At 38.4% G+C, this 11,149-nt stretch overlaps 1 pseudogene; it reads left to right on the plus strand.

Annotated features, from left to right (window-relative positions):
- The first annotated feature begins 7,722 nt into the window (after positions 1-7,722).
- On the plus strand, positions 7,723-10,571 carry LOC148022792 (putative glycosyltransferase STELLO1 pseudogene; annotated as a pseudogene).
- Positions 10,572-11,149: the final 578 nt, after the last annotated feature.

Consider the following 11,149-nt stretch of genomic DNA (forward strand, 5'->3'; position numbering starts at 1 on the left):
ACTAGTAAATGTCCTAACTCCTCTGAAGCACCAAAAGAATTGAAGGCCAACTATGTCTCCAAAGCACTTAATCGCCGCTTTTTTGGATCTTTTGTATCATCTTTCCATAAACATCATTGTAACCTACTTTATAAAGGCATCCCACTTATTCATTGAGGGGGGAAACCATTCACATGATATGTAGTCCAATGCCACCTTGGCATTTGGGGGGGTGCTAGAAGTATAGCATGGGAACCTTGTGTAAGCAACGAAACAAGAGGAAAGCTGAGGACCTGTGAATGGACTAGAGGATAGGGAAAGCCCTAAACTTAGCTTCTAGTGGCTATATAAATAGCCCAAAGGTCACTCTCAAGTAGATAAGAAAGTGTACTTTAGTTGTAGTTGAGCAACTTACTAAGCAATATCTTTTTCTTATACTTGAGCTCTCTTCTCCCTCTTGTGCACACATCTTCATGTTGCCACTCTAATATTTTGACATATGTGTGGTGCATCTATAGCATACTCATTGAGTAGTAGGTGGGGATGAGAGAGAGAGAGAGAGGAAGTGATAGATACTAAGCTAAGAGTGAGGGAAAGTGAGAGGGTATATAAGTAAGTGAGATAGAGAGCATAGATGATTTTAGTGGCTATATGTCGCCAAATGGCTATACTTTTATTTTTTTGGATTTTTTTTCGAAACTCGAGTAGGTTGAGTTATAACTCCAAAATTTTTTATTCGCCAACATTTCTAAGGTATATCGAGATTTTGAAGGCTCTTTCGCCATTCCTGAGAAACAAATATTGAAAGAAATATATTAAATTCACCACAGTGTTTATAAGTTATGGGATATATACAGAAACATTTACCACACGTACATATGTACTCATACACATAGTACATACATAGACACATGTCACATACTACTTATCCTTGAACACAATATTAGTGAGTATGGGAATCTCCCAATGGGAATCTCCCAATTCCCATTTTTTGAATACTAAAAAGGTGGCACCTAGATAACATGCCCATAAGTTTCTCAAAACCATATGATGTGACCTATCATTGGAAAGCACTTGAAAAATGGAATCTATTAAAAGCTATAGAGTGCTCGATTTGAAGTTATAGTGTTCAAGTTACGACAAATCCAAAGATTTGACCATGTGTCCCAAACTTATGGGAAATTCCCATATTCCCCAATATCGTGTTCTCGCTCCTTCTTTACATACTCATACACATGACTCACACACATCATTCCGCACACACACATTACTCAACATTACATCTACTCTTGTATTCATACATACGTATACACAATTTGTAGAACCAAAATGTTTGAGGTACTCATGGTCCAATAACTTGAGCTAGCCAGATCTTTGAAGCATGTATCTTGAAAGTTGCAAAGCAAGACATAGCTCTACCTAAAATCCATAAATGCTAAGGGACTTCCCCTCTTCATAGACTTGATCACAAATAATACCTCCCCTTCAATGAATGGTTTATCCAAGAGCAAGCTAATTTCAGCAAGGTGCCAAGGACTCTCTCCATTTCCACATCCAAGATTTTAGTAACACACTAGAACCAATCAACAACACACCTGGGCTCAACTCCTAGGGATTCCACCTTATAGAACATGTAAGATACCACATGAGTTCAAAAGAAAGGGTATATTTATTATGCTGACTTACTGTTTTCTAAAAACAAAAGGGATTTATAAATGTGCTTAATGTAAATTCCCATTATGGGTATTTTTATTTGAAAATTCTTAGAGGCACAATTGGGGGGGGGATGTGCCTGAGATGTGTTTATTTGAGAGCCCCAAATAAAAGTCATGTCTCCTTTACCACCACTTTCTCTCTTGGTATACAAAGTGTTGGTTTATTTTCAAACCACTAGCATGTTTGCTTGGGATCTCCCTACTTCATAAGGAGCCTATGCCTCTTTCAACATCCACTGTTAGCTATTAGTTTGTACCTTTCTCATTCAAACCAAAGGCATATAGTCTATAAGAAAAAAACTAATGCTTTCTCTTTGTAAACTACTCAATGAAAACCCTCAAATAACATTGTACCTTCCCTCCAAAAAAAGACAAAAGAAAAAGCTATGCCTACAAAATTATACCATACGGTTTTGTTGAAATATACCTCACTTTTACCAATGGGTGGGTGCTTTCTCTTCTAATCACCTTATCATCCTCTACATGCTAAGACAACTTGCTTCAACCTATGAGGATACACCCTCCTCCATGATCTCTACAAGGATTTGAGACCTAATATCCTTCTCATAGCTAGATTTGGGAGGGCTACAATTGCATCTCAAGCCCCCTCAAGTCTTTGGGTCCTTGCTTTATCTTTTGATCTTATGCAGATGTGGAATATCAAGAGTATGCTTAATATATCAAAAGTATGCTTGAACTTCATGCTCAACCATAATTTTTAGAAGAATACAATATTTGAAAAGAAAAGAAAAGCATTCATCAGACACTCTTATGTTAGGCCACCAAATATGGATGCAATGAAAAAATTTAGCTAGCTTGGTCGTGTGTGTCTTGAATGGTACACAAGACATAGGGTTCATTAATTGAATTTTATCATAAAGAACTCCTCTCATCCCTAATGAAAAAAGAGAATAATCTTCACTCTATCATGTGTTCCAAACTCTTTGAATGAATTAGATTAGAAGCCCACTTTAATTTTGTGGAGATGAATTGTTTTGCAAAGGGAAGAGAGGGAGAGTGCGTTCGTATGTAATTTTGTGAAAATGTGTTATTTCGTGAAAGTGGAGCAAGAGAGAGAGAGAGAGAGAGAGAGAGAGAATAGAGTAGAGTAGATTAGTTTATTATCATCCACGGAAGGCCAAATTATGACCCATGGGACCTTTCTAGATATACAATGATTCTCCTCCCCCATGGTAGGAAATGGTAGCTACAGTGAAAGAACGATTTATGTAGCTGGTTCTCCCAAAAGCGTAACATGCAGGTGATGAGAGCCCCTAACTTCGATATAGGAGCAATAGTCAGAAACTGGTGAAGTGGCCCATGTAAAGGGATATCAAAGTCAGCCCGTATGTGTGTATATGCTGAGCATGTCATAATCATGTGCTCCTCTGATTCTACACTCTGTATTCCACACACTTTTCATAACTTTGTCTCTCTTGTTTGTCCACTCCATGCACATGTCTCGATCAATAAAGTGTGTGATCAAGTTCGAAGTCGTGAAATACTCCGTCTAAATACCACTAAGAGTGGGTTGGCTATGTATGGCTGCATATGTGCCTCTGCCTGCATGTAGGATTCCCAACATGAAGGATAGATATGCATACTGTAATAAGCAAGTTTGCCATTTTCTCCCTTGATTTGATGTTTTGCTTGATACACTCGTAAGAGGTGTGATTGAAATGGGTCCATGCATGTATCTTTTCGGATGATGCCATATCTAGATATCTATCCACTCCCCACCCTTTAAACCATTTTTGCATATCCAACACCCATCCTGTGGAAAGCACTTTACTTTTCCACATTTTTTGTAGGCGTATGCTAGCATTCCATGCCCGTTTGGGGAGCCTAATATCATCCATTTGACATACTCGAGTGGCATATCTCAGTATTCGGATCATAGCATGTACCTCAATTGGCTGACGACCAATTTTCAAAAGCATAAGTACATATGGTGTGGTGCTTTCGATGCCCAAATGTCTACGAATAAAAGCTTTTTGTAGCTTCTCAATGTCATTCCATGCAGATGAGGAGATGCTCCCCTCCACACTTCCACTCCATATAATCTCATTTGTAGAACATATGCATAAAAAATCATACAACGTAGTTTTCAGCATTTAGTATCTGTACAGTTGCAGTTGTTTTCAAAGTGATAATACTTGCTTTTCCCTATCGTTAATTGCTACTCCACATATGTTTGCCATGTATGGTCTAGAGGTATCTCAATCCCCAAGTATTTGAAAGTAGATACTATCCCTTTAGAGTGTCACGTGTAATGTACTTTTGGTGGAGTCTTTGATTGCTTGGTGCACACAGCCATTAGCTTTGTTTTTTATACATTTACCATCAAACCACTATCTTGACAAAATGGTTCAAGAATCCCCATGAACTGCTACATACGTTCCCCAGTATATGTAAAGAAGACCACATCATTTTGCATAAAGTAGGAGCAAGATGGCAAACATACCAATATGAAGGCTTTTGGCTTCCTCTTCATTCATACTTGTGAGAAGTATTTCCTCTACTTATCAATGCATAAACCAAATAATGTAGGGGACAGTGGAAAACCTTGTTTGACTCCCATATTACTCTCAAATACTTGTGACATCCCACTGCGACCTCTACGGCGGCACATCACTCCTTGATATGTCCTATAAATTAAATTCGCATGCATAGATCATTTGGGACCCCTAATTCTTGCATTTGTTACCATAAGCCAACCCTTGGTACGGTGTCAAAATCCTTCTTAAAATCCACAAAATAGCAATACAAGGTTGCTCCCTCAAGCCGACTCTCATCCATAAGCACACGTAAAGTAACCAAATGGTCTATGATGTTATGACCAGGGTGAAAACCTGCTTGTCCATAAGCTCGTTTGTTATTAATTTTTTGCCCATTTACTCAATTGCATTTGCAGGATAATGCTGAATAGCTTTGCCATGGTTGATCTGACCATAATCGTGTGGTATTTTGTGAGTAAATTGCAATCTCCTCCCTTATACAACAGTTGTATCCGATTCTCCTACCATTCTTGGGGAAAACCATATGCAAAAGCCTGATGTATCACATGCAACATAAACAGTCTCATCTCCTTTGTTGTCCATTTCAACATCTCCGCATTCAAGTGCAAAGTATCATATGCTTTTCCATTAGCCATCTTGTTGAGGGTTTCCTCCAATGTTTCTAAAGTGAACAGAGCACTAAATGGCTGTGTATGTACATCACATTTGATCGGTTTTACCCCTTTATGCATGTAAAGTTCCATAACATACAATAGCATGTCAGCATCTGTAAAAACCCGCATAACATTTCATCGTTTGGCTTTCAATTTTCTCCATGCTTTCCTTGGACATTTCTCAAACTCCCAAGCATCTTCACTTTCTTTGGCCGCTACATATCGTCGTCACTTTTTACGCATGAGAGCGTTATATCATTTTTCCACCTCACTTCGTTCTTGTCCCTTAGGGAGGATTTTTAGCTTTCTATGTGCAGCCTTACATTCATCATCAAACCATTTCTTGCATGGCAATCCTTTGACATTTTTGTGACTCCCCTTTGGTTTCCCAAAAATCTCTATAGCTGTATTTAACATTGCATCTCTCAAATCAGCCCATGTGCTCCTAGTAAGATTGCTCATAAGACTATCCAGGTGACCAGCATATGCTTATTTCTTGTGTGAGAGGTAGTCACAAATGTATGTGGTTTGAAGCTCTTAAAGGAATGCGAGTTAAGTTCATGTGCGAAGCACAACTGTACTCTCCTAGAATGTGACCTGTTGGAGCACTAATAGATTGTTGCATCTTATACATTCTTATCGAGAGAAAGGGAAAGTTAGGATGCACTTTGTAGGCAACATGGTTTATTGATGTATTTCATGCAATTGATCAATCATTCTTGCAATGCTTTGCATGGCATAGTTGCCATAAAGATTCATCATAGAGAAAATGTAAGCCAATGGGTTGGTGGTGGCTGGCCCTTCATATCAAGGTGAGGATTATCCTAGCTATCATGGCTTTTGACCACTATCCAATCGATGTAGTCTTCAAAATCACCTCCATTTCAACTCAAGGTATCCTTTCTAAAGAAACATAAATTCATTGAGTAAACTAAACAAGCTTTGGCTTAGGTTGGTTGAAGGAAAGTTGAACGTGTTCTTAGATTAGAAGGCTACATGTTTTTATCAAATTGCACTTTCAAAGAAAGATGGCAGAGATCAAATTGCATTTAGAAGAAAACATACGGTTGGTGTTTTTAGATGTAAAGAGTTTATTTTGTATGATATTGCTCTTAATCATAAAGATGCTATTCTCATGTGGCTCCTAGTAGAACATATTGAAGATTTTCTTATAGCTCAAGAGACGAATAAGATTGAAGGTTTGAAAATCCAATTAAAGGGAAGATGGTTGATAGAGGGAGATACCCCATCCCTCTCTTTTTTTCAATACTCTTAAGATCAAGTATAGAAAAGATATGACAATCATGATGGAAGAGGAGAATGGATGCTCTTGTTTTGATGGCCTTCACATGTTTTGTAGGCCTCTGCTGATGCTCTCCACAACTTGCTTAATCATAAGGGAAAGCTGGTTGTTAAGATAAAGAAGAGGGTGGATTTTAAGAGGAATGACAAAGCAATCATCTTGAAGTCAAAATACAACTAGAAGAACTTATACTCACAAACCTCTTAGAGAAGAAAAGGTAGGCTCTTAGATGTCTAGCAAGCTACCCCTCTACTAAACTGAATGTGTTCATATGGAAGATATTGGCTAGAAAGATACTAATGAAAGATGCACTTGCCGATTTTAGAAAGTTTTAGTACTATGCCTTGTTTGTTTTCGGCAGACATAAAACTATTCTACACTTGTTTTGGCAAATCCCAATGGCAAAGACATTGTAGACTAAACCAAAAAATCGGGTCTCCCAAAGCGGGTCTTAATGCTTCTACTAGCATGTGTCGATCACTTTTTCAAGGACAAGGGTGCCTTGGATGGCAAAACCCTCAAGCTTTGGAATGTTGTAAGAGTTGTGATTTTGAATCACACATGGTTTCGTAGAAACATGATTCCTATGTAAAAAGCTAGAGCCCCATAGGTGTAACTTTTGTTTAGATCATGCATATTTTGAAACCTTAGCCTTATTGAAAACCTTAGGCACTGCCCCATGCAACCCCCTCCCCCCCAACTACTGTAGTGAAATGTATGCCAAGATAGTAATGCAAATGGCTAAGATTTGTAACATCAAATGAATGTTGTGATTTGACCTTCAAGGCCACAATACACATCTCGTGGAGCCCAATCAATAGCATATTGTCCACATAAATAATGAGAATCAACAGAACATTTGCATTTATGTGGACAAAGAGCATGCTCTTAGTGTGAGTGACTAAAACCAAGAGCAATCAAATGAGTGTGCATGAGGTGTGCATCTTGTTATAGGTGCTTGTTTCAAACCATACGAGACCTTATGCAAACAACACCTTGCTCCTAGTATTTGAGATATCATTCAAGCTACTCTCCAAGAGCTAGGGTGATGGTTTTGGGGTAAAACCATAGGATATTTCTTGATGATGTAAATCTCTATTAATAAAAATCATATTGTTAAAAAAAAAGGCACTTAAGCCAATGGGGTTGTGGCGTAGCGGTTTGGGTGTGGGTCGAGTTATGGGGGTGTGTGAGTTCAAACCCTGCGCCCCACATCCCAAAGGCACAATTAAAAAATATCTATTTGCTTCAAAAAGGCACTTAAAGGAATTGCAATTTTCAAATGCAAAGCTCATTGCATTTCCATTCCCTCACACAACAAAAAATTTAAGCAAAAATGTCATAAACCTTGAGATTGCACAAGATTGTGTGCATCTTTGTTGGCATGTGTGTGTGTGGGGCATCATGAGCTAGCACTGTGCCCCCTACATCTAATCCTCCCTCACAATGCTCATCCAGTAGGAGCGAACCAAGCCCCAGCATTCAGCTAGCCCACAAGCAGGGTGCAAACCCCCCCCCACAACAAAGATGAGGATGACAAGAATGCTTCCGCGATGAAGATTGACTTCAAAGCTACTTACCTCAGATCTCAGCTGCTTCAAAAGGACCCTAGCCGCCTCAACTAGAAGCAACCTATCCAATCTTGTCATCTTGGGTCTCGTGCTTCTCAATGTCCTCATCCTCATCATCATTTCCAACCACGGTGACTCCTTAGCCCTCCTCTGTGTCTACTCAGGCCCTAAGAGTGCTGAGAAGAATCCATACCCTGAAGTAGACTTCAAGAGGGTGCACAAAGTGGTAGATATTGAGAAATTCCATGTTGTCAAGGTAGACAAATGGAGTGTGGTAACAACCTCTGACTCTTTCACTGATCAAGTTCAGGCTATGGTGAAAATGCAGGGATGGCAAGTTATTGCCGTTGGAGATACAGACACACCAAGTGATTGGGAAGTGAGAGGAGTCATTTTCTTGGAAGTTGAGCAGCAAGCAGCTCTTGGTTATAGGATCCTTGCCCACCTTCCATATGTTTCATATGTGAGGAAGAATGTTGGATATTTATTTGCAATCTAGCATGGTGCAAGGTGATCTATGATGCAGATGAGAATGCATTCGTAATAGGGGGGATCCGAGCAATGACTTTGACTTGGAGCTATCTAATAAGAGGAGCAATAATTTATTGAAGTATTTGTCATTTCATAACAGAACAATTTTCAACCCTTACATTCACTTTGGCCAAAGATCTGTTTGGCCTAGGGGCTTCCCTCTGGAATCTATAAGCAACATAAATGCAGAGATTTCTTATGGATATGTGCCAAGTGGAAAACAGTCTATTCTCAGCAAGGATTAGCCAATCGTTTCCTTAACTTTGAAGCTATTTTTTATAATACTCAAAAATCAGAATCTAAGTTGTTTGATATCAAGTTTGATACACATGCCCTTCCTGTTGCACTTCCATAGGATATGATGGCTCCCATTAATCATCTCAATACATTGTTCCATTCTCAGACTTTCTAGGTGCTCATTCTTCCTCTATCAGTAAATCTTGGAGTTTCAGACATAATGAGGGGATATTGGATGCAAAGACTCTTATGGGAGATTGGGGGTTATATGACACTATATCCACCATCAATTGACTGGCAAGATACCTTGAAGCCACATTTCTTTGAAGATGAGAAGGAATTACATGACAATGTTGACATGCTGGCTGACTTTTTGGTCTCTTGGAGATCAAAGAAGGCAACCTTCTTTAAATGAGTTGATGATCTAAGCTATTCTATGGCTCAATAACGTTTTTGGATAGCTCAAGATGTGGATTATATTGTGGCTTGGCTTCAGGATCTTGTTTCAGTGGGGTGCACCCAACCAAGAATGTTCACTCTTGAAATTGACAAGGGGAAAGCTCGAATAGATCAGTCAGTACGTTGGGAGTTCCTACCTCTAGCACTCCCCTCCACACACCTTGGTTTGGTTGAAGCTTCAAGAGTAGGCTTTGAAGTTGGAAATTTTCTCAGATGGAGAAAGTTTTACGGGGATGTTGTCTTAATCACGTTCTATGATTCGCCAGTCAATAAAATAGCACTTGGATGGAGAATGCTTTATGGCAGAATTTTCAACACTGTGGTTATAATTTTGGAACAAAGTGATCCAGCTTTTGGAGTTGAAGCAGCTGAAGTATGGCAAGCATACAAGTTAGTGAAAGAAATACTCTTTTACCTCAATGTGGATATACATGCTAAACGTTATCAGTACATTCAAATAACTTGTGTTTGTAGTTTATATCATTTGTTTGTGAAGGTCTAGCCCATAAACAAAATCTTTCCTTGATGCCTTGGGAGCATTTTTACTTCACAGGTTTATGAATGACATAATTATTGAGAAATGAAGCTATTGTCCTAGGGGGTGCCTTGTCTTTGGGCTTCTTTAGTCCATCTTGTATCGATAGAGTTTTTCACAACTAAATCATTGAAAGTAGTAGGTTCTATTTATATGTTGCAGTGTTAATGCTTCTAAAACAAACTAGGACGCCTTCAAAGACATGCTATGCATTAGCAATTGAAAGCAAATGAAACTCAAAATAGGAAAGGATGTCTAAAGCGGCCCATTTTTTGACACTAGCTTCATTATACAAATTGCCAAAGAGTGGAGTGATAGAAGCTTGCTTTGATGACGTTGAATATAGGACAATTAGAGGAGAACGACTTTATTACCACACAGAGTTGTTGACCCATGACTCATGCAAGCATGCTTGGATGATGTTATAGATGAGGAAAAAAACCCCATTAGTCACACTCTTGCCATTATGAAAGCGTGCCAATACATCTTCAAGTCTTGTGAAAATGATGAGACCTAGAGACAAAAGTGCTTCAAGAACTATCGAATAGGCCCTTCTTTAAACTTTTACCTCTGTTGTGATTGCCAAATTTTGTAGAACCAATTATTAGCATTCAACTCTTTGCGCACCAAGGGATTAATATCAATTGAAATACATGATCTATATATCCCAAACATTCCCTCTAGATGTTGTTGTCACAATGCCAATATCAAGTAGCTAGTTGGATGGATGATTCTAGTTTTTTATGCACATCGGAGTTTTGTTTGTTAACCATCACTTTTTCTTTTGTAGATGACTTTCTTAGATCTTTGACTGCTATCCAAAAGTAGAGGGGTTCCTGTTTATTAAAGATCATGTTATTTTGAATTATTGGAACTTACTGCAAACCAATAAAACTAAATTCTGGAATTTTCAGAAGGTTAGTTTGTCAACTTTTTGCCTTGAAAATTAACTCCTTTGTAAATTTGACTTTAAAAAGATCATGTTTTTTTTTTTAAATTTCATTTAATGTAGATATTATGTGAAGATCAATATTTTGGTGTGGGGTCCAGGCTATTGTACAGTATATAGATGGAATTGTTTCATTAAGCCTTTTTTGAAATTCCAATGGTTAAGACACGTAGCGTTGGTAGCTGCTGTTCACAAGATGCTGTAATGTTGAAACAAGCTTCTGATCAACCTGTTGCTCTCTTTGAACTATCAGCACATTGTCTAGTGAAAATGGCATTGTAGAGATTATTCAAACTGATTTGAACGGCCAACAAAGAAATTGTAATTGATATATCCACTTGAGTCAGGTTGTTCCTTTCTAGTTTATTGCTGCAAGAATTATCCTAAAAGCATGCTAAAAATAGGCATCATCTTCTCTGAATAGGAGGAATCCTGCCTATCTTGCAGATCTGAATAGGATGCTTGGGGTGACCATGAGCTTCTGTATAATGCATTCCCTTCAATTCTTAGATATGCCTACTACTGTATTGTAGATGATATCAAAAACTCAAAGAGATATTCATTATCTGTAGATTCTGAAGTTTGAAGGTATGGTCAACAAAGACACTTAGGGTCTTCATCAAGAAAATATCCTTACACCTTTGAACATAATCAGATGTTTTGTCCTAGACCATTTGATTTTATGCTAAGGAATCAGA

The sequence above is a fragment of the Lygodium microphyllum genome, chromosome 16, assembly GCF_053477565.2.
Source record: "Lygodium microphyllum isolate KBCC chromosome 16, Lygodium_microphyllum_v1.1.10, whole genome shotgun sequence".
In the NCBI taxonomy this organism is placed as follows: domain Eukaryota; kingdom Viridiplantae; phylum Streptophyta; class Polypodiopsida; order Schizaeales; family Lygodiaceae; genus Lygodium; species Lygodium microphyllum.